The 21426-nt window shown below is 27.8% G+C and overlaps 1 protein-coding gene across 1 annotated transcript in view; it reads right to left on the bottom strand.

Moving 5' to 3' along the window:
- Positions 1 to 21156, bottom strand: part of LOC147072225 (lachesin-like) — a 158763-nt gene extending 137607 nt beyond the window's left edge. Inside the window, exon 1 of the mRNA XM_085946530.1 lies at positions 21019 to 21156. The gene's annotated coding sequence lies outside the window, so the exon portion shown is untranslated. The remainder of the gene's footprint in view (positions 1 to 21018) is intronic.
- Positions 21157 to 21426: the final 270 nt, after the last annotated feature.

Genomic DNA, 21426 nt, shown 5'->3' on the forward strand with positions numbered 1-21426 from the left:
GTGTGTCACTGCGTAGCATAGAGGTAATGCACGGATGGGGCGTAAACTTGGGAGATGCAGGGTTCGATTTCCTGCTGGGGTGGTTTACTTTTTTCAAAAAAGATTTTTTCTATTGGTTATAATATATTCTCTCAGAAAGTGTTTTTCAAAATTATGTATGTTCAATAATTAAGTCATTTTTAAATGAAAATATTGATATTGGAATTGTAAATTGTACGTAAAAATTTCACAGTGACACAGTTTGCCGCAAACTTTTTTATCAGATAGAGATGACCGTATACTATATACGATTCAATATGAACGTTGATTCAATTTTCATAGCTGACTTTGGCAAAATTCATGAATTCAAGAATTAAATCCTAACATAACCTAATCTAATATAACGTAACCTAATAAATAATCCAGTATATCGGCTATTTTCAAAATTTGTTTGCTGCTGGCTTCTTATAAAGTGTAAACCAACAAGAACCGTGTGTTATTGAGACATGAATTTTATCTCAGTACTGTACGACCCAAAGAGGTTGGATGATCTTTAATACACGGCCATATATTTTTGATACAACATTTCACGGTGAAGTGTGATACGGCGAATTGCATACGTATAAGTTTTCAAATCAAAATGATAGAGTTATGGCATAGATAATGACCAGGTAACTATTTTAAATTATAATAATACCATAAAAAATAGAATGCAAAAGAAATTCACTTACTACGGTATTAAACCTAGTTCAGATCATGCTAGTATTTTAGTTGAGCGGCGAGTAATTTAGTAACTAAAGCTTTATGAATAGTCAAATTTATTCGAGTAATTTAGTCGAGTTAATCTATTCTTTCTAATTTTTTGGTCGAGTAGTGCCTAAATAAATATAGTAATAGTGCTAAAATACTAGCATAATTTGAATTAGGCTATGCTATGTGAATATAAGATATTACATGCATTCTACAACATTCTTTAGGTAAGTATTTTAAATGATTATTTATAAAAAATACATGAATCTTGAATAAACTTTTATAATAATTAGTCATAGATCTAAATATTTGATCTCAGTGTTGACTTGATTATTTTTCCGTTAGATGAATATTAAAGGTGTGGAAAACTTAGCTTCGAGTTAAAATTTTCCACAAAGCGTCCACCATTATCGTTAATTCTCATCCAGAAGCACACTTGAGAAAGCCGTCCTCTTACGTGTCGCTCTTAAAAGTGGATTACCCTGAATATTGCCCAAAAAAATATTATGAAGAGGGGAAAAATCAAAGAGAGTCGGTTAAATGGTCCAAACGAATTATTGGAAGCTTGCCAGCACCGCCAAAAATCAACCACCGTCGCACAAAAACGAAAAACAGACCATCGTTATAATTTTCATTTTGTGGGATGGTGATGCCAACTTTAAATAGACGGTAATTATCAGTTTTAAAAATGGATTAATTATTTTATTTTTCTACTGGCTGACGATGGTTAGTAATAAAAAATAAATTATCCAATTCAATTTTACAATACATTTAAACCTAAATATTCAATTATAATTTAATGGTCTAAGTCTCTTTAATACGATTTCTGGTAAATAATAAAGTTTTCAACAGATTTTCAAAAATAAATTTTTAAGATAACTGAATAATTTTCATTTTTTGTTTTAAAATTATGAATAGCAGGTATGTCCAAGTCCAACGCGTCGATCACGGGATGGATTTTAGTCGTACGCACTATTTACCCATATGAATCGAGTCATGAAAATGTAAACGACGGCCTATATTCAGTCGTAATATAATATAATTTCATTGACGCTTTAAAAAGTAATTAACAAATACTATTTGTATTCTCTTAACCAGATAAGTATTTTTTTAAATTATCCATGGGGAATCCCGCGTGACCTCGTCGAATAATTTGAATCAAAGGAATTGCATTACTCATGGTCTGCTGCAAGATGGAACTAAATATATGATATAAAACCCGTGCTTTAATCTGAAATGAATTGTCCTCTTACCGTCGCACAATAGACTCTTTACATAGAAGAAAAATAGTTTAACGATGAGTATAATGAATAAATTTGTCTAAAATTGTAGAATTTTTATGACGAATGGGAAATTGAGTACTTCTTTGTAGTGGTGAAAGACATGTGTTTTTTTCTTAATTTATAATGCCTCAATGTCATCAGTCAAACATAATACTTACGTTTGTTTAAGTTTTAGTTGAAAAATATAATGTAAAAGTTTAGATTACTGCCAGTTTTGGTAATTAAGGGTAAACATGCATGTATAGTAACTTAATAACAGAAAAAGTAAGTATCTAACTATTTTCAATCTACAACATAAGCTTAGCTTTTATAAATAAAAGAGTGAGTCGGAAGCCAACAGCGGTGGAGTGAGGTTGTACAACTTCGCTTGCGTATTCGGGACGCTATTCGCCTGGATACTCGCGAACGGTTATAAATACGGGATACAACAAAAATAATATTGTTTGTAAATGAATTTGACAATAATCTCAACATGTGTGGTCCCATGTGATTTTGACAATCAGTGCCAGTGCTTGAGAAAAAGTGAAAAATATTTATTGATGCACGGATAGTGCACTTTGTGCGGGGAGTGCGTCAAACGCTGTGAAGTGAGGGGTTGTCCACACTGTTTTTTGTTCACACTGTTGCGCGAATTCCAAGACCACGTGAACGGCAAAAGCAATAAAATGGAAAACACCACGATGGAAGTGAATGAAACCAAAAAAACGAAGAAGAAAAGAAACGATGATGAAGAGGAAGTGGTTGGAAAAAAAGAAGAAGAATGGCAGACGGTGACCTCTGGAAAAAAACCCAGAAGAGACTCTGGGGTCACTCCAAAGGGAAACCAAAACATCGTCATGATAGCGACGGGAAGTAAAATTCCATTAAAATTGAAAATAGCGCAGATGCTGCATAAGGCAGGAGTAAAAGTACAGAAAATTTACAATAAAAATTTAAAGACGTACATCCAAGTAGAAGACGAAAAAGAAGCAGATAAAGTGAAACAAGCTGGAGAACTCAAAGATCTCGGTTTTGTGACCAAAGAGAATGACTCCTGCTCTTATGGAGTAATAAGAAAAGTCGATATTGATATGGACCTCCAAGAACTGCAAATGGAAATCAAAAGTGATGCAAAAGTAATCAACCTTAAGAGGTTGACAAGAAAAGGTGATACAGGAGAGCTGACAAAGACCTCGTCAGTCAGTATTAAATTTGGGGAGAAAATATTGCCGAGAACAATTTACATATATGGAGTCTCTTTTGCTGTAGAACCGTATGTATTCAGGGTTATGCAATGCTACAAATGCTGGCGATATGGGCATATCGCGAACAATTGCGGACGTACAGTAGAAACGTGCCCTAAGTGTGGTGAAAACCACAAAACCTGCGAAAAAAATGAGGAAATTACGTGCATCAATTGCAAAGGTAACCACGCGGCAAACAGTCAAAAATGCCCAAAGTGGCAAGAGGAAAAGAATTGCAAAGAAGCAATGAAAAAAATGAACATACCTTTCAAGGAAGCAAAAAAAAATATGTTAAATAATAGCTATGCTGACATATTAAAACAAAAAAAAATCGTAGGAAGAGATGAAAGCGAAACAATTCAAAAAACTAAGGAAAACAAAAAGAAAGAAGAAGCGGTGGTAGAAGCTTCAGGCTCAACAATAATATCTACAGGTAGTAGCGTAAAGCCTACAAAAAATAAGAAAAATTCAAAGGGGAAGACAGAGGTTAACGCGATGGGAGAAATTATGAAAGTCTTGCTGAAAGGGGGAGACTGGCAGCAGATCATTAAACAACTAATAATTAAAGCAGTGGACTGGGTATGCAAACAATTCAAAGAAGGACACTTAAAAGAAATTCTAGGGGAGGTTCTGGAGCAAAATGGATAAAAAAAACAAATTAGGATTTTACAATGGAATGCCAGAAGTATGAAGCAAAAAAAGGATGATATAGAACTCTACTTAATAAGACAAAAAATTTCAATAGCATTAATCTCAGAGACTTGGCTGAGGTCTGAATTAGACTATCTGAAATTCAATGATTACACGATGTATCGAAGATACAGAAGGGATGGATACGGAGGAGAGCGATTCTGGTGCATAAAACACTGGCGTCTAAAGAAGAAAGAAAAAAAGACGGAAGAGCTAGACAAAATAATTATAAAGCCATTTAACAGAATATGAGTGAGGACCTGATCGAAGGATCCCCTTCTAGAAGAGAAGAGGCGATATGACAGCGAGTCGCAGTCAAAGCCTCGGTAAAATCACAAAAAAAAAAAAAAAAAAAAAATGAAAGAGTAAATATTAAATACATGTATTTATATTACAGCACAATACAATAATTTTAAGATGATTAATTAAATATTAAATAAAATAAATAATTATCATCTCAACAAAAGTGTACAGAAAAGTGTTCATAAAATCAATAACATTGAAACGCAAGTTTGATCATAAAATATGTTTCCCATAGAACAACATATCGAAATATTATATCGTTGATTACTCATTCAATATATTTTAGTAGATTGTTTTATAAATTCAAAACTAATTTTTAGCAGGTAACAAAACGAGTTTAGACATCGTCGTATTAGTCGTCGTATTAGTAAGTAGTATTGTCGTTTACCAAAAATTGATCGACTGCTTGAAAGCGTTTTAATGTTATATTTTATAAAATAGTGTACATTTACATTGGTGAGATAAACAAATTAAAACCATTTACAGTGTATATTTAAATTATATTTCGTTTTTATGTTTGAAAATGTTAATAAGTAACACAGTTTTTTTTTGCCAATGGGATACGATAAAAAGCTTTCACGACAAACTAAAACTCTTAAGATTTTATGACCCCTATTTGAAATTGCGATCAAGACACGTATCGCAAGCTAAGTGTAAGAACTTAGTATTTTCAAATGCAGTTAACGTACATAAGTATCTTATAAAGAAACATTTTCAATTGAGCCAATAATCATTATTATTGCACTAGAAACCAATAAACGGATCTAAATGAAACAAACAACTACATAAAATTATACTACGAAGAACTGAAGTATAAAAACGCAGTTACTGTCAAAATTATCGATATTTTTTTAATTCAATATTTATACCTTACGTATATTATATATACTGTACCTTATATAATGTAAGTTATATTTATTCATTTTAAAATATAAAATATATATATTTAATTAAATAATTAGTTTTATATTATAATAAATTTACCACTGTAGTACTTTTTCTAGTTTATAGGGAAATATCAGTTTTTCGTTTATCATAAATTTACCAAGAATTTATACGTAATATTATATAGAAATCATGTTACTACAAAATTGAATACAAAAGTATTTTTATCATATTATGAATAGATCGAATATAAATTAATAAGGGTGTCATAAGTTATGTCAAAAAAACAATGTGGACAATATAGCAGCCGCAAAATTGAGCCAACGACATTGTTTGTGTAAATTCATCTAAATATAATTAATATACGTTATATCGTTACTATTATTATTAAAAATAAAATTTTCAATAATATTATACTATAAAAAATGACACTTTCAGTTCCAACCAATCCATTTTTGTTAGTATTTTACTTAACCTTTAATATTAACTTTACACGATCTCTATCAATGTATCTGTTCTTAAACTACCTATATAATAATATTTTTTGTTATTACCCTCCATACTTAAAATTTGGTTTAAAAGTGTTAATGTGGTAAAACTTCATTTCATTTAATATTCGATAAAATTAGCTTCAAATAAACATGCCTTAATAAAAGTACATACATTTTTTGACGCTATTGCTTTTTGATTAAATCAGTATTTAATGTACTTAAACGATATTTCGCCATACAAGTCCAGTTATTTATGTATTTATTTATTTAAATACAAAATTTCGTGAGTTCCCAAAACTTTTAGGGCATTTACAACATTAGATTTAAAATAAAAGAGAACTCATATTAATCAAACGAGTTAAATATAAATATATACAATCTTAAAAAATAAAATTTCATAAACAAAATACACAGCACATAACTAAAAATGTTTGTTTCACTGGGGATCGCATTGATTAGTTTCACACCCTTTGTTAATGGGTGCCTGATAAGCCTGATATTAGGAAACATTTCTAATCCAGAAGAGGCCATGGTTGCGACTGCGTAGGCAATTAACGATCGCATATAAATTCAAATTCTTCAGAACGTCAAGATTCCTCGTCAGAGTACACAAAAATGTCTTAATAACAGAAGTCACCTATGAAATCATATATGACCTATTCATCATATCACATCAATCGGTAAATAAATTCTTAGCATGGAAACTATGATGATTTTGTTAAAACTGACTTTTATTACAAGTATTTTAAGATTTATAAAACTATATTTATTTATTCATTTATTTTAAAAAGATAAGTACATAACAAATTGTTGATTCAAGACGTTCCTAAGATGACATTTAAAATAAAAATTACAGGTAAATCAGGCATTTCATTGCAAAAGAAATAAAATAAAAAAAATACAACATGCGAGAAAATGATTTCGGTAGTTATTTATAATTTTGTCTTTTACATACTACACGATGCGTTTTTTGTATCTTAGCCATTTTTTCCACGTATTTCTTCCAAAATTAAGTAACAAAAGTTTCTATTATTTTGGTACTAATTATATATGAACGATTAGTGATTTTCCTAATTTCAAAAGTGTACAAACCCGAAATAGTATCAATAATTGAAAGAGTTTCACGTTGTGAGACTTACTTTTATTGCGTCATATTGTCAATTGTATGGTTATAATCGTGGCAGAGCATTAGTATAAATATGTTTACATTTTACAATCTGGAACTTCCAAATTTTTCATAATAAAATTTCTTTATCTTTACCAATTTATTGAGTCGTGACCTGCAAATAAAGCGTAATACCTAACAAAATTATAAAATTTTCCTTCAAGAGTGTCTCTTTGGAAAAATAAAAAAATATCGAGACTCATTATTATTCACCCGATCTTTCTTAAGTAAGCAAAGCTTAATATATATGGATAAAAATAAAAAAAAGACAAAAAGGCAGTAAAAAAACGTGCCTATTAGTAATAACCCTAGCCTTATGAAACAATTCGTATTATTTTTGTACGATTTACTTTTATGCACGAGTTTCGACATATTTTTGTCCAATGCGAGGACAGTCGGGAATAATATAGCCGGTCACATTGGAAACCGATTCTCCCATATCTGAAAAAAGACTATCGCTGCAAAAGAATCGTGATATGAATTTTCGTCATAAGATTTACAAAAAAATATTGAATAATCATAATATATTTTGAATATATTATTACTGGAAAGGTTTATTACAAAATATTATCTTATCCAATATATAATACATAGCTTGTGTTTTAGGTAATCAATTGACACAGTACCTACTATATTTGAAACACTTCTGAGAAATATAATATAACTACTAGAAAAAATTATAAAATCTTTAGTTAACTTCGACACAATTAGATAAGACACGTATAATAGCTCAGTGGTTAGGGTACAATATGGGCGCGAATCCCGGAGGCATAGGTTTGAATCTTGCTGGGTGTCTTCTAGATTGTTTCTAATGTTAACACAATACTTACGGGCCCTTTTAATTAATTTTGTAATTAACGTGTTAATTTGCATTTGAAAAGTAATTAGCAAAAACACAATTTTGTGCGGCCCGTAAGCTATGGGTTAATATATTTCTCAGTAAAATAATGTTGCATTCTTAAATTTTGTGATTTATTCGTTGAATAAAAAAATAGTTTACCTATATTGTTGTATGTTAATAATTTATATTAAATTTATACACTGTAATGGATTATTTTCAATACCTTAAAGAACTTCTAAAATTTCTTCAATTTTATATAGATATTATTTCTTTTTAGTGCCTAAGTATACTAATTATTGTAGACCGGTTTTATTAAGGTTTTACCGGCTTTTTTTATATTGAGTCCTAAATATATTTTTTTTATTAATTAAATACATAGCCATACACATATTTCTACTTATAACCAAAATCATTCTATTATGTGACCCGAGCTGTAAATAAGGATCTTGAATCAGTTTAACGAGTTTATAAATTTTCAATGATTTTTAACTATCTCAGTCAATAAATCGTTGTCAGGGTTCCGTGTGAACTTACCATGGGACAATAAGTATGATGTTATACTTTGTATATAAATTTAAATGATCTAGATACCTATTCACATCATTTATGTAAAGCATTTTCAAATGATATATATTAGTTAAATAATACTTGACTAGTGGTTATTTTCAAACAATTAAATTTACAGAAAATCATTATAAAATATATTCACAATAATATGTATTTTTAACCAATGGCTAATATGATTTTGTACTGCTTAAAAACATATATATTTTCAAAATATCAGATTTTACTCAGTGATGCATGATCATTTATAAAATGGCTTTATTATTATATATTCAACAAATCAAAACTATTTTATTAACTATTATGTATCAATCAATTAGGGGCTCCCCAATTTTTCACATAATGTTCAAAGTGTTCCTACTAAAAGAAAGGTTGGGAACCCTAGGCATTCATCATTAAACTGAATATTTAAACGAAAACGTTGATAATCAAAAATTTTATTGCTAGGCAAAATACACTAAAATACACAGACCGAAAATTACACAGTGATCAACGTACAAAAAATGTTATGTTTATTTAAAAAAATCCTATTCAATTAATGTTTTCTGAAAATTTATTGATTACACATTTATTAAAGCACTCGTATATGAACTGAGTAATCGTTAACAAAAGAATATTAAATAATGTATTTGAGAACAAAAGAAATATACAAACAAAACAACTCTGATTTATTGTAAATCTTGACACATCTTGTTCGAATCTAATTTGAGTGTAAACTTTCTACAAAAGATTTCAATCTTCTTTCTCGAGTACTCATACAGGAAGCGCTGCTATTAATATCAGTAATGTGCTATAATTTGTACGGCTAAGCTGGCATTATTCAATTAATAACTGACATAGTTTTAAGCTTTTGCAATGACCTGCCATTTAGAACTTTCTGCCATTCATTATTATCGGTTGAATGTCAGACAAACTATAAATGTTATTTAACCTAGTGTGCGTCTATTACAACTATATCAAACTCAATTACAACTTTTACTCGATCGGGTTTTTACTAAGCCAACTTTATTTCATAATCCTTACTAAATTGATGGTAAGCAATAACAATTATTTAAACAGATGATCAATCTAAAAGCTTAAATTAACTAAAATGAAAGTATGCTACTTAATGGGACACAATTTATCTTTAAAGTGTCAATTCTTTTTAAATATTGTCTTACACAAAATACCGTTAAAATAAAGAAATATATACATATATTTAATTGTCTTTAGCTATTTCCAGTTTAGTGAATACAAGGCCGTGTCCACACTGGCAACCTCATTAAATTTCAAGATAAGTATCAAAATTTGTTTGACCAAAAATTATTTTAATCGAAATTTAATGAGGTTGACAGCAACTTGTTTACAATGTGGTCACCGCTTAAAAGAGAAAACAACATTCGAAAGATGCAATCAAAAATATGATACCTTTTCTACGAACCGATACTCCCTGATTAGTAGGTATCGTAATCAATACATACTTTAAAATATTTAAATGATAATAAAATCTAAAATGAGTACTCTAATTAATATAGGAAAGAATACAACAATAATAATAATATGGTAAACCATGTGTAGGTATTAGATTCAAATTCATTGTTTTCTTTTTAGTAACCACAACCTAAAACTGTAAATAGTGTTGCATGTCCATCTTGAGCAGGGGTGTCAATAAGATCGATTGCGATCTACCGGATCTATCTTATCTCGTGATTTTTATTTGTCAGTTAGTTTATTCATAGACTAAGACAATTTATTCAGCCAATTATGTAAGTTGAAATCTGATACTGTATCTTAGTCTGTGTTTTAAATATAGAAGTATTTTAAAATGTCTAGTTTACGGGTTAAATTATAAATTGTTATGGAACAGATTCACAACAACGGATATTTTCAATATATTTTGAGCGTGTCTTGCGTTTATATTTAAGAAAATACATAATTCAAATTAATTGCTTAATTTTATACCATCAGGGAGCTTTTGAAATTTCAACGGTTTTTGTGTACCTACCTATTCATCAGTAGTTATGTCGAAATTATCTTCTTATTTCCCGTAAATACATCTAACAAGTGTGCTTTCTCCACTACTTACCTGTTTCCAAAAGTCACCCTTTGCCACTGCTTAATTGTGACACTCGATTTTAGTTCCGTCTAAGAGATTTTTGCTATAACTTATATAGTAATAGTGTATTGTACCCTAATATAAAACTTGGTTCTTTTACGGATTGACTCAAATACCCTTCCGAATCAAATTGCCTACCCCATTAAAGTGCTCTAAGAAACGCGCGCGTGTTTACTAGTTAAAAAAACACACAAATGTTTCCAACCTCTGCGCCAAGATATTTTGTATAAAGTAGAATGCGATACCAGATTTTTGGTTTTCGTAAATCAACTAAAACATTGTACGAGTATTTCACACCAAGTTTTACATATTTTCACTGTTGTCATGTTGATAATTTTTAGGCTTGACATTTTTGATCTAAAAAGATTAAAAATCACAATATATTATAAAGAATTGGTTGACCCATTTGGCCTTTAGCAAATATGGTGAATATTTTTTCAACAAAATTTACTTTTAAAAAAATACTTTAAATTCACACATAATAAAAAAATTAAGAAAATATAGATTCCAGGCAGCCTATAATATATTATTTCGCAAATCTTACAACTAAACACTACGTGGAGAAAGTTTTTGATCCAAAAAAGAAAATAAGCTTATGGCATATCTCTATAACGACAGTTAAGATTAGCGGATATTAGTTATACGCAGTTGTATTCTATAAATTAATATTTAAATTGTATCCAAATTTTTATACCTATTTAAAATTATGTATCACATTTGTTTAGAAATTAGATCAGTAGTTGTATTTAACTTACTAAATACAACTGATTATAATGCGTTTATGAATATAATTCATATACCATGGTAACAAAATAGCTTAAACCGGAAGTCGAGTATTAATATTGTTTATCTTGCGCTTATATCTAGAACACTTTTAAAATAAACATTTACTTACATTTTTTTTATTTAAATGTATTTGTATGGTTTGTTTATATTTTATACCTTCGTACTGGGAAATCGTCAGGTAGGAAAGTGCCATTCTACAATTTTCACTTCTCATTATATTATCATGTATTCAATGATTTTTTTATAATGTATTTTAAGTAAGCATCGTTTTATTTTATAATAAACAAAACCTTATTTCGTGGTATAAATTATTTTATAATAATATGTAAACAAAATCCCAAAAAATCACCTAAAATACTCATATAATAAAAATTTAGCCTAGTTAGACTGTTATCAATTTTCATTAAGTGATAGGCAATGTAAACTTTTGGAAATTATTTTTAATATGCACATTATTCTAAGTGATCATTATTAAGCATGCAGGTTTTGTGGCCATTCAACATTACAAGGAAGAGTAGTGCTAGTAGAGTGGTTTAGAAACAGACACAGTTAATAAATTTTTCCCACAATTTATAAGCGTAATTTAATATTATAATTTACACATACTAGTATTTTCAATAATTCAGGCGTACCTGAACACATTAAATATAACAAATCGAATCCAAAAAAAACTGTTATTGAATGTCCATCGTATGTAGGTTTACAGCTGCTGATAGATTTAAGATCATCTATATTAACTTTTAAATATTTGATTTCTTTTGAATCAAATCTCGATATATAATAATACTTAAATCTTTCAAAAAAAAAAAAGATATGGACAATACGAAAAAATAATTCTTAGAAATTCTCTATTTTAAAACAAAAAAAATAAATGTATCTAGCTACATATTATTTATAAAATATTAACATAATCGTATTTAAATACTTTTTTTTTACCAGACCGTAAATTCGAACTTAATAGGTTAATCAAGCAGCTAACATCTTTTTCTCGTTAAAAACAAAAATCTCAATACAACCTTTACTCTGTGGAGACCCATATAATCTTCTTTGAATAAGAAACATACTTAACGTATTTAAATTTGTTAATTTAAATACCTACCTGTTATATTATATTATATAGTAAATAGTGTGTATCAGATGTCGATATCGGTGTGATTGAAGCAAACGAAGCTGAAGTTGTAGTACATATCTACTATATACCATTATTTAAAAAAATCGAAGTTTGATTGTATACTAATTCAATTTTAAAAGTATATATTTTTCAAATAAATAATAATGTGTTTACGTGGATTTATATTTATAACAAATCAAGCTTTACTGTGTTCAAAACACCAATGTCATTTTCATAAATAATGTATATTTTTATTTAATTTGTATCAAATTTCATATTCTGTAATTCCATTACAAAATGTCCCAAGTACCTAATGTACCTAATGCGATGGGCATAACTTTGCTTCGCTTGTAGCAAATAATATAATATTAAATATTTTAAGGTAAAGTGATTTTGTTCAAAACAAGTAATTTGTCAGCTTTACAGTCGATAAATACACGACGAAAAATAATTTATTATGATATACCTTTTAAATCCTTAAGTATTATTTGTTTTTAATTACCGCATATTTTCAAGAAAAACAAGAAAATATCAAATTGGTGCAGAAAGGAATGTTTGTTGGAATTATTGTTTATCTCTCAGCGGCATATACAACCTGGCTATCGAAAGGTGATTGCCAAATATTATAGTATGTCTAATACTATTTTTGTTATTATATAATTTTGTTCATACAATTATAAAGTGATCAATAAGATTTTGATGTTTTTAACAATCTTTCTAGTCATTTATGTATCCATATTATCTTACTAAGTTATATTTATTACATTCACATAACATAGCATTTATAGAATTAATTTTTTATTTTATTTTGTTAACTGTCAATTCATGGTGGAACTGTATTGTATTGTTGTTTTTATTTAATAAAACGCAATTTTTTGTAGTACTTATTTCACTTTTAATTAATAGATTAGTACCAGTTTCGTCCGCCTCAGAGGGACATTTTTGACTAGAATCAAATACAAAAGTCCTGAATCATGTTAAGTAGGTTTAACACTGTTTAAGCCATTAGTTTTTTTTCGTGTATTTGTATTTTGGAAAAAAACATAACTTTAAAATTTTATTTTAACATGAGCTTGGTTGATTAACGTTATAAAGATCCGTAATGTTTTCAAAATGTATAAGTTGCATGGAAAACTAGTCATCTGAAATATTAAATCAATGATATTTTAATTTATTTATTACAAAGATGTGAGAAAAAATGAATTTCAAATTAACATAGTGACAGAGATCTCAACATACTGCTATATATTTCACCTATACCTTTGCGCCATGTTTCAATAGCGAATTACGTTACTCCTGCATTACAATCGATTGAATAATGACATAGTTATTTATTATAAGGTTACTTTTAGATGTTAAGACTGAACCCAACAATTAAACAATACTTTAATGTATTTTTCGGATATAAACTAGCATTATTTTTCCCATTTTTTAGAGAAAATGGGTCTTGCTTTTGAGTACTTAATATAAAGCTAGCCTTTTAATCCTTAGATCACGTGTTGAAATTACGTATTTTTAATATACGTATGGATCCAGAGCATCAATTTAAAGATTCATTATTCTTTAAAAATTTGTAAAGATACTACTAAGTACTTCAGTTTACGAAAATGGTAGAATACTGTTTTACCTTGTCAAATATAAACCGCAAAATTGACTTTTTTAAAAAATAATAAATATCACAAAGATTATACTTTATGAATGAATACTGCGTATTGGAAACATATTTATTTTTGAAATCACTCATATTTTGTGAACCATATTATATACTAAAGCTCTTCATTTGGCTTTGTGTTGCTTTGCAAAGATAAAAAGATTTTTCCTGAATAATAAAACAGAATGCCCGATGCTAATCTAGCTAGGTGGTTCATTATTAAAACAGACCATGTCCGCTTTTAGTGAACCGACTTTTTTGAAATTTTACAAAAGAGTGTGTACGCTAAGCAGGGACAAATCTAGTTATAGGCACTGGAAACGTTTTTCTTTAGACCTGGAAAAAGAAGCTAACTAGGACCTACTGACATTTTCATAAAATATAATATACAAAAAATTACAAAGATTTTTAAGGGTTATTGTATTTTATCTATAAATGAATTAGATATTTTTTTAAATAAATAAGATTGATTTTATCTATTTCAAATTTTATATATTTTATAATACAAAAGACTATGCTATGCATGTCGTGGATAAAGAATGCGACTAAATATATGCAGAATACATACATGCAATATAAATACAAGACTGAAGTAGATACATAACAAAAATTTTGCTCATACTTATATCTTTTACCGTTGATCTAGTTTAATATTTAAAATAAATCGTAAAATGGACATTAGTTTAGAAAAATAAGCCTAAGAGCGTAATATTACGTATTCTATTTGTATTTTATATTAATCCCAATATATCACAGTAAAAATTAATGATGGTTGATCATGAAACTAGATTTTTTGTAAAGTAGCTCCAATCTCTAAAAAAGTTCACGATTACTGTTATGAGTAATATTATGTATATATTGAAGAATATTTTTAGATAATATTTTAAAAACTTATGCATTGTGTTTAAACAATTTCAATTAAATTAAATGTATTTCGTTTGACTTGTTAAAGGCACCGTTATATTGACTTATACGCATACAGTATTAGTTTATTTAACCTTTTTTATATATAATAGAACCGTATTATCACCGTTCGATTGACAAATTGGTCGGGTATTTATCAGCAATGTACCTTTTATATGAAAATGTACGCCAGCTACGCAACGGCTTTATTCCATACAATAATCATACATAGAAAATTATCATTGACTGTCATATCGTATATCCAAATGGGTATTTAATGTATTTACTGTTGTCAATCAAATGTATTTTTAATGATCTCATAACTGTTTGCATCGTAATAGAAAAACGATCTTTAAACATTCTTTTTCTGTTTAAATCAAACAAAAAATGTATTATGCAGACAATTACATAAACAAACAATAGAGACATGACATTTTTAAACTGTATTCAGTATAAAATATTTGATGATTTATTTACATATTATAAAGGAGTTATAACACAAGGTTAAACTAAGCCTTAAATGCGTTTGTCGATATGCCTTTTATATTATATTGACAAAGGTCAATTTATTAATGATTGTTAATGAGGGCTATGTCGTCGGCAGTCCTAACCCAAATAACAAATATATAATAATGTTTTCACCATCTCCTTGTAAAGAACATTAGAGATCTTTATGCATCATGTAGATTTTTAGTCGTAATAGTAGTGGTAGTAGTTCGGTTGGTAGTGATCTTCAAAGTCTTCAATCACCTAGCCGCCATAGACTGTTTTTTTTATTATTCTAGACACTCCTAACTAAATGCGTTATTTCATTATTTGAACAGCTTCTATCTCAGCTTAGTCAACTGGTTTCAAAAATATAATACCATGTTCTAACACTTAGTCTAAGTTGATTGGTAGATTTGAGAAACTAATATTTTAGTTAGTTTTGAATATTATTTTATATCTCTAAGGTAAAAAAAAAATACATCCATAGTAGTGATAGTCAGTACATTGATTACAATTTACTAGTTTATCACAGTCGCAATCATAATTTTACAACATCGCAGTTTTTCATGCTCTGTAATATACGTTTCTAACAGTTTACCAGATTTCATAAATGATTAAAATAATTTCTTTTATTTTGTTAACTGTCAATTCATGGTGGAACTGCATTGTATTGTTGATTAAAATAATAACAGATTATTTGGTTACAAAAATATTTTTTATTTTTGTTCAAAAACGTCCTCGATCACTTTTCAAATAAATATGGATAACCATTTACAAAGAGATACTTCAGTTTTATCTTTATAATTGAAAAATATGATATAGGAAATCAAAACTTTATACGAAAATGACTTACCCATTTAAAATAGATTTAAATCTGATATATTTTATATTAAATGAGACATACTGGTAAAAAAACTATGTTAATGCGATATATACTCATTATTATTGCTCATTAATATTGTCTACACCTAACTACTTTTAATATATAAAAATAATAAATTAAACATGCTGATGAAAAACCATATAAATGCATATTTTTCTCAATTCTCACGTATCGATACTCTGAGAAAATATAAAAATATACGTATTGGTAAAAAAAAACATATCAATGAGATCTACCTATACTCATTTAAATTCCTACAGCTCGTTCATCCAAAAACACATAAAATGACAACGGTGAAAAAACACCATAGCTCTGAAATGTTTGCCCAATTAAATGCAAATAAAGCAAACTTTTGAAATCATGTAATTTGGTCGTTTATAAATAACTACAAGCTAGTTAAAAATACACTCAATAACACTCATACCCAAAAGCAGATACCTATTCTGGTCGAAAAATAATATATTGTACCCAACGAGCGAAGATTTGACACCGAATCACAAACAATCATGACGTACAAACGTCAATATTGACCCACTATACTTTTGTAATATTTTATTTATTTATTCATATATCTAATTTAATATTTATTGAATAAAAATCTATTTAAATAAAAACAATACGTTCAAGATATTAGAATTTGGGGAGATTCTCATCTGATCCAAAAACTTTCATCTTTTATTATATTAGATATAAAATTATGTAATACGACCGCCAATATTGACTAAATTTTGAAATATCATCTTTTATTTACGAAATTATGCCATGATCGTGAATTATATTGGTAGTGCAATTGAAAAAGATATTGCGATGAATATTCAAATACCATTCAGTACAACAAAAAAAACTATGAGGTACAGTGTTGCCAACCGTACTATAATTATAGTATTTGTACTATAATTTTGGTCCGCGTACTATGTACGATATAAAACAGGTATAGTACGCCCAAAATACTATAATTTTGAATATCGGAAAAAATATGTAAAAAGTACTAAAATTTCGATATTTCCGTTCGATAAATTGGTGCTACTATAATTTCGCAATATAAGAAGATTTGGGGAACTTTGCTCGATAAACGTAAAAAAATCCCTTGACTGGTTTAAAATGAATTTTTTTGAATTCTTGGGTAAGCATTTTTGGTCGGGAGAGGTACCTAAATAAAAAGGGGTTTCGGAGTTTCTCAAATTCTTTGTTTTTTTTCTGAGAAACAAAAAACCTACAGTCATTTTCAACAGAGATGACAACGTGTACTATATTTTTTCCCAAAATACTATAATTTTGGAGGCTCTGTACTATAATTCCACTTTGAAAAGATGGCAACACTGGTGAGGTATATTTTTGAGGTTCGTTGAATAAAAAATAATATATATAAAAAACATTGTTATTTATCACGGAGTAGTGTTATAATACGTTAAGAAAAATATAATTACGCCTTATTTTATTACATATATTATTCAGTATGCGGCAAACGTCCTTAGTCCTAAATCTACCGAATTTTAATTATATCAATACGGAATATAAATTGAGGCTAAACGACGTTTTATATACCTATATTAATGTAGCGTAATTGTATAATGATACACTTCCTACCTATGTGTAATATTAAAACTTTAAAATTTATACAAAGGGGAGATTTCTTACATTTTGAAATATTAGTCGGTAGGTTTTTGATAAATTAGATTTGCAAAGTAATTTATATTGTTTAGTGACAAAATAAAATCATAATAAAGAAAACTTTTTGTTTCTTATCACTATAATGGACATCTACCACGAAGACGTTAGTTCAATCAATATAGTCTTATTAATGACAAAAAGTCGAATAAGGTCAAACTATAAATAAAAACATCCACTCTACGATAATGACTTTTTCTCAGTTAATATGCATGTTTTATATTATCATCACCTTTAGGCGAAAAAGCTAGGTGTATATTAATATTATTATATAATACTAATATTTAGTTCATTTTTTACATTTATAATATCAGGATGAAATGATATGAGAAATAATTAAATGTAGTTATATACCAGTGGCGAGAGGTGGAGATAGGTCGTTAAGATTCAACATAATAATTAATAAATAACACTAAACTTTGTCAATAATACTTATTAGTTGTCATTGAACTAAGAATACAATTTTCAGATAGTGCTGGTTAGTTTTTAAAATTTAATTAAACCCTGTCTACACTAAATCCTAATAGTTTAGGTATGCTACAGGCAATCCGACAAAAATAGTGCACATTTTTTCAGTCATACTTATTTATTTTCCTTGATTTAAGAATACGTATTATTATAGATGGTGTCGATTAGTTTTTTTAAATTTACTAAGCCCTGCCTAACCAAAGTATAATAGATAAAAAATATTCTTCCATCTATGAAATATCTAAAATTATGTACGGTTTCATGGCATAATTTTAGATATTTTATAAATAGACAAATATTTTTTGACTACTATGTCTTGGATTTTACTAAAAACCAACAAACACTATCTACACATTGTTGTCTTAGTTCAATGAAAACAAATAAGTTTGACTGACAAAATTTAGTGTGCACTATTTATGTTATGTATGCTATGTTTAAAACTCATATTTTTACCATTTTTAAATCTAATTCATCTAGTTATATAGTTGAGGTGGCGATAGTAAAATGTATTCAATGTTGTCAACCGTACTATAATTATATTACAATACTAATATTTTGATTTCGTGATAAATTTTAAATAGTAAGTTATATATACTACAATGTAATAGATATGTACCCGATAATATTTAAAAAGTAAATTTGGAAGAATTTATAATGAAAATATTCCATATAGTTTTTTTTTCAGAAATACTACATTTTTACGACGTTTTACTATAATCAGCATAAAAAAGGTGGCAACACTGAGTTGTATTTGAAAATTCGATGTTGTATACGAGATGATTGTCTCGCAATTGATGTACTGAATGCTAAGGACCCACTTAATATGTTAGCACTTTTCCAATATCGCTTCTCCGCAGAATGATACAAACTACATTTAACTTTTGGAAAAACTCGGGGAATAAAACTCAAAGTAATATGAAAACGATAAAAATATTCTATTATAGATTTCCTTTTATTGCCACACTCAATTCCACTACGGACAAGCGGAAACGAACTACTTCCATTTTATAACAAAAATAATAATAAAATTCGAACGTTCTTCCGCTTTTAAGGTATTGTCTGTTGTTTGTCTTCTTACTGGCTTATCTTTTTAAAACAACGTTATATTTTGTAGATATTTTATTCAGGACCCTTTCTTGTGACTCCAAGTGTTTTCGTATCATATAATTTCCAGAAAATCTTCCTTAGCTTTAATTTTATTAAGTACCCAAAATAAGCTCCATAAAAATGTACTTGTCATGCTGAGTCTTTAAAAAGCATGATATTTTACTGTTATATTTTTAAATAGATTTTATCTATATTTAATATTATACATTGCGTTTATGACATGAAACGTATTGATTTCGTGTATTATTTTAAAGTGCTCAATCGGTTATTTATAGTTATTTGACAAATTAATCATATTTATATAGAAGTTTTATTTAAATATTATTTTTAACTACTTGCCTATATAATATATTAGAAAAATTATATAATAACATCTATCATTTCTATTGAACTAGCGTTTATGTAATTCCAAAATAATAGTTTTGAAATAAAGTTTCTGTTGATCCTATAATATTTTAATTATTTATGTTGACATCTATTTCGAAAAATATACACATCTCCAGGTAGATCTAAAGATACGTTTATTAATAAAAAAAAACTCTATTTCAATACTATTGAAAGGTTTTTCATGAAAATTAACTATATAATTATCATATTATATACTGTATCTATTATAATTACGTTTTCTAATTAAAAAAAACATACCTTTTGGAAGACCCGTTAGTAATAAGTGTTACAAACAATAAATTATTCTTACGATTGAATATTACTCTTGTCAAAAATACCTACTGATTGACTTCACACATATAATTAAAACCAATTAATAATATATTTAGTTTATTTAATATTATGTATCACTGACATTTAAGTACATATCTAATAAGATAAACTCTTTCTATACATGACTTGAGAAAATCTATTTATATACCGTAGGTAAATTTTAACTGCGCATATAAATACTGTTATTTTGATAATATTACAATAAACTGCTCATACTTCCATGTTCAAGTGAATAAATTATTATACTTTCACACCTAAAACTATTATCTATTTTATTTTTATAATTTTCAATTTCATAATAAGAAATAGTTTTAAAAATATTGTACGTAATCTAAACAAAATTAATAATATATAATAAACATTCAAATTCGTAAAAAAGTAAAAAAAAAAATTTATTATTTACATATTTAGTGTTTTGCAGTGAAATAATTTATTGCAGTTTTGGCGAAATATAGTACATTAATATTATTATAAGATTTTAGTATACTCCCTACTTACATTATCATAGAGTTATAGAAATAACATGGTTTTAGAAAAGGTATACCTACTTAATAATAACTTACTGTTATGTAGAAGCGACGTATTTTTGCCAATAAAATAATGAGTAGACCAGTCACATGAAAATAAATTTAAGTTTTGAAAGTAAAAATGATTGGTGAAATTAAAGTTAAAAAAATATTTAACTTTACAATCATAAAGATTATTACTTATTGTATATGAATATTTCGTTTGTTTTAATCACATTCATAATAAAAACCTAATTAAACATAAGAGGCTCGACATTCACTATAAATATAAAGCAAGATTTTTATGCATAACTATGAAGTTTAAAAGAAATTACTTAAAGGTACTATGGAGTAACATAAAATTTCATATAAAAATACTCATATATACCTACATTAACGGAATGAAAAAAATACTGAAAAATAAAAATATTAAAATTATTTTTAAAAAACAACTTACGAGATGATTGATATGAAAATATCCTCTTGAAAGTAGATGCAGACTTTTTATTACATTTTACAATCGAAGCAAACCCGTTTACCCATTCGAGAAAAGCGGAAAACTTGAGGCAGCTTTTCGAAAACTTTTCCGCGTCGCCTATAATAAATGTCATATCACGTTTGTAATGTCAAACAAAAAAAAAGTTTCTCGAAAACGTAAAGTTTCCTTCCGCGTCAATATAAGACGTAACAAGTTATGAGTTTTTTTTATTCCAACATAAAAAATTATGTCTTTATTTTTAACTCACTACAATAATATGATGTATGAAATTTTTGCTCGGAGCTTACGCGGGAAGCTTTTTGCTACGGCAGAGTCTACTAGCGACATGCTAGTCTCGCGGCGGCTTGTGGAACACTGAGCTCGTAC

This window comes from Rhyacophila brunnea, unplaced genomic scaffold (genome assembly GCF_057557595.1).
Source record: "Rhyacophila brunnea isolate RB1 unplaced genomic scaffold, BYU_Rbru_1.0 scaffold_2, whole genome shotgun sequence".
NCBI lineage: Eukaryota > Metazoa > Arthropoda > Insecta > Trichoptera > Rhyacophilidae > Rhyacophila > Rhyacophila brunnea.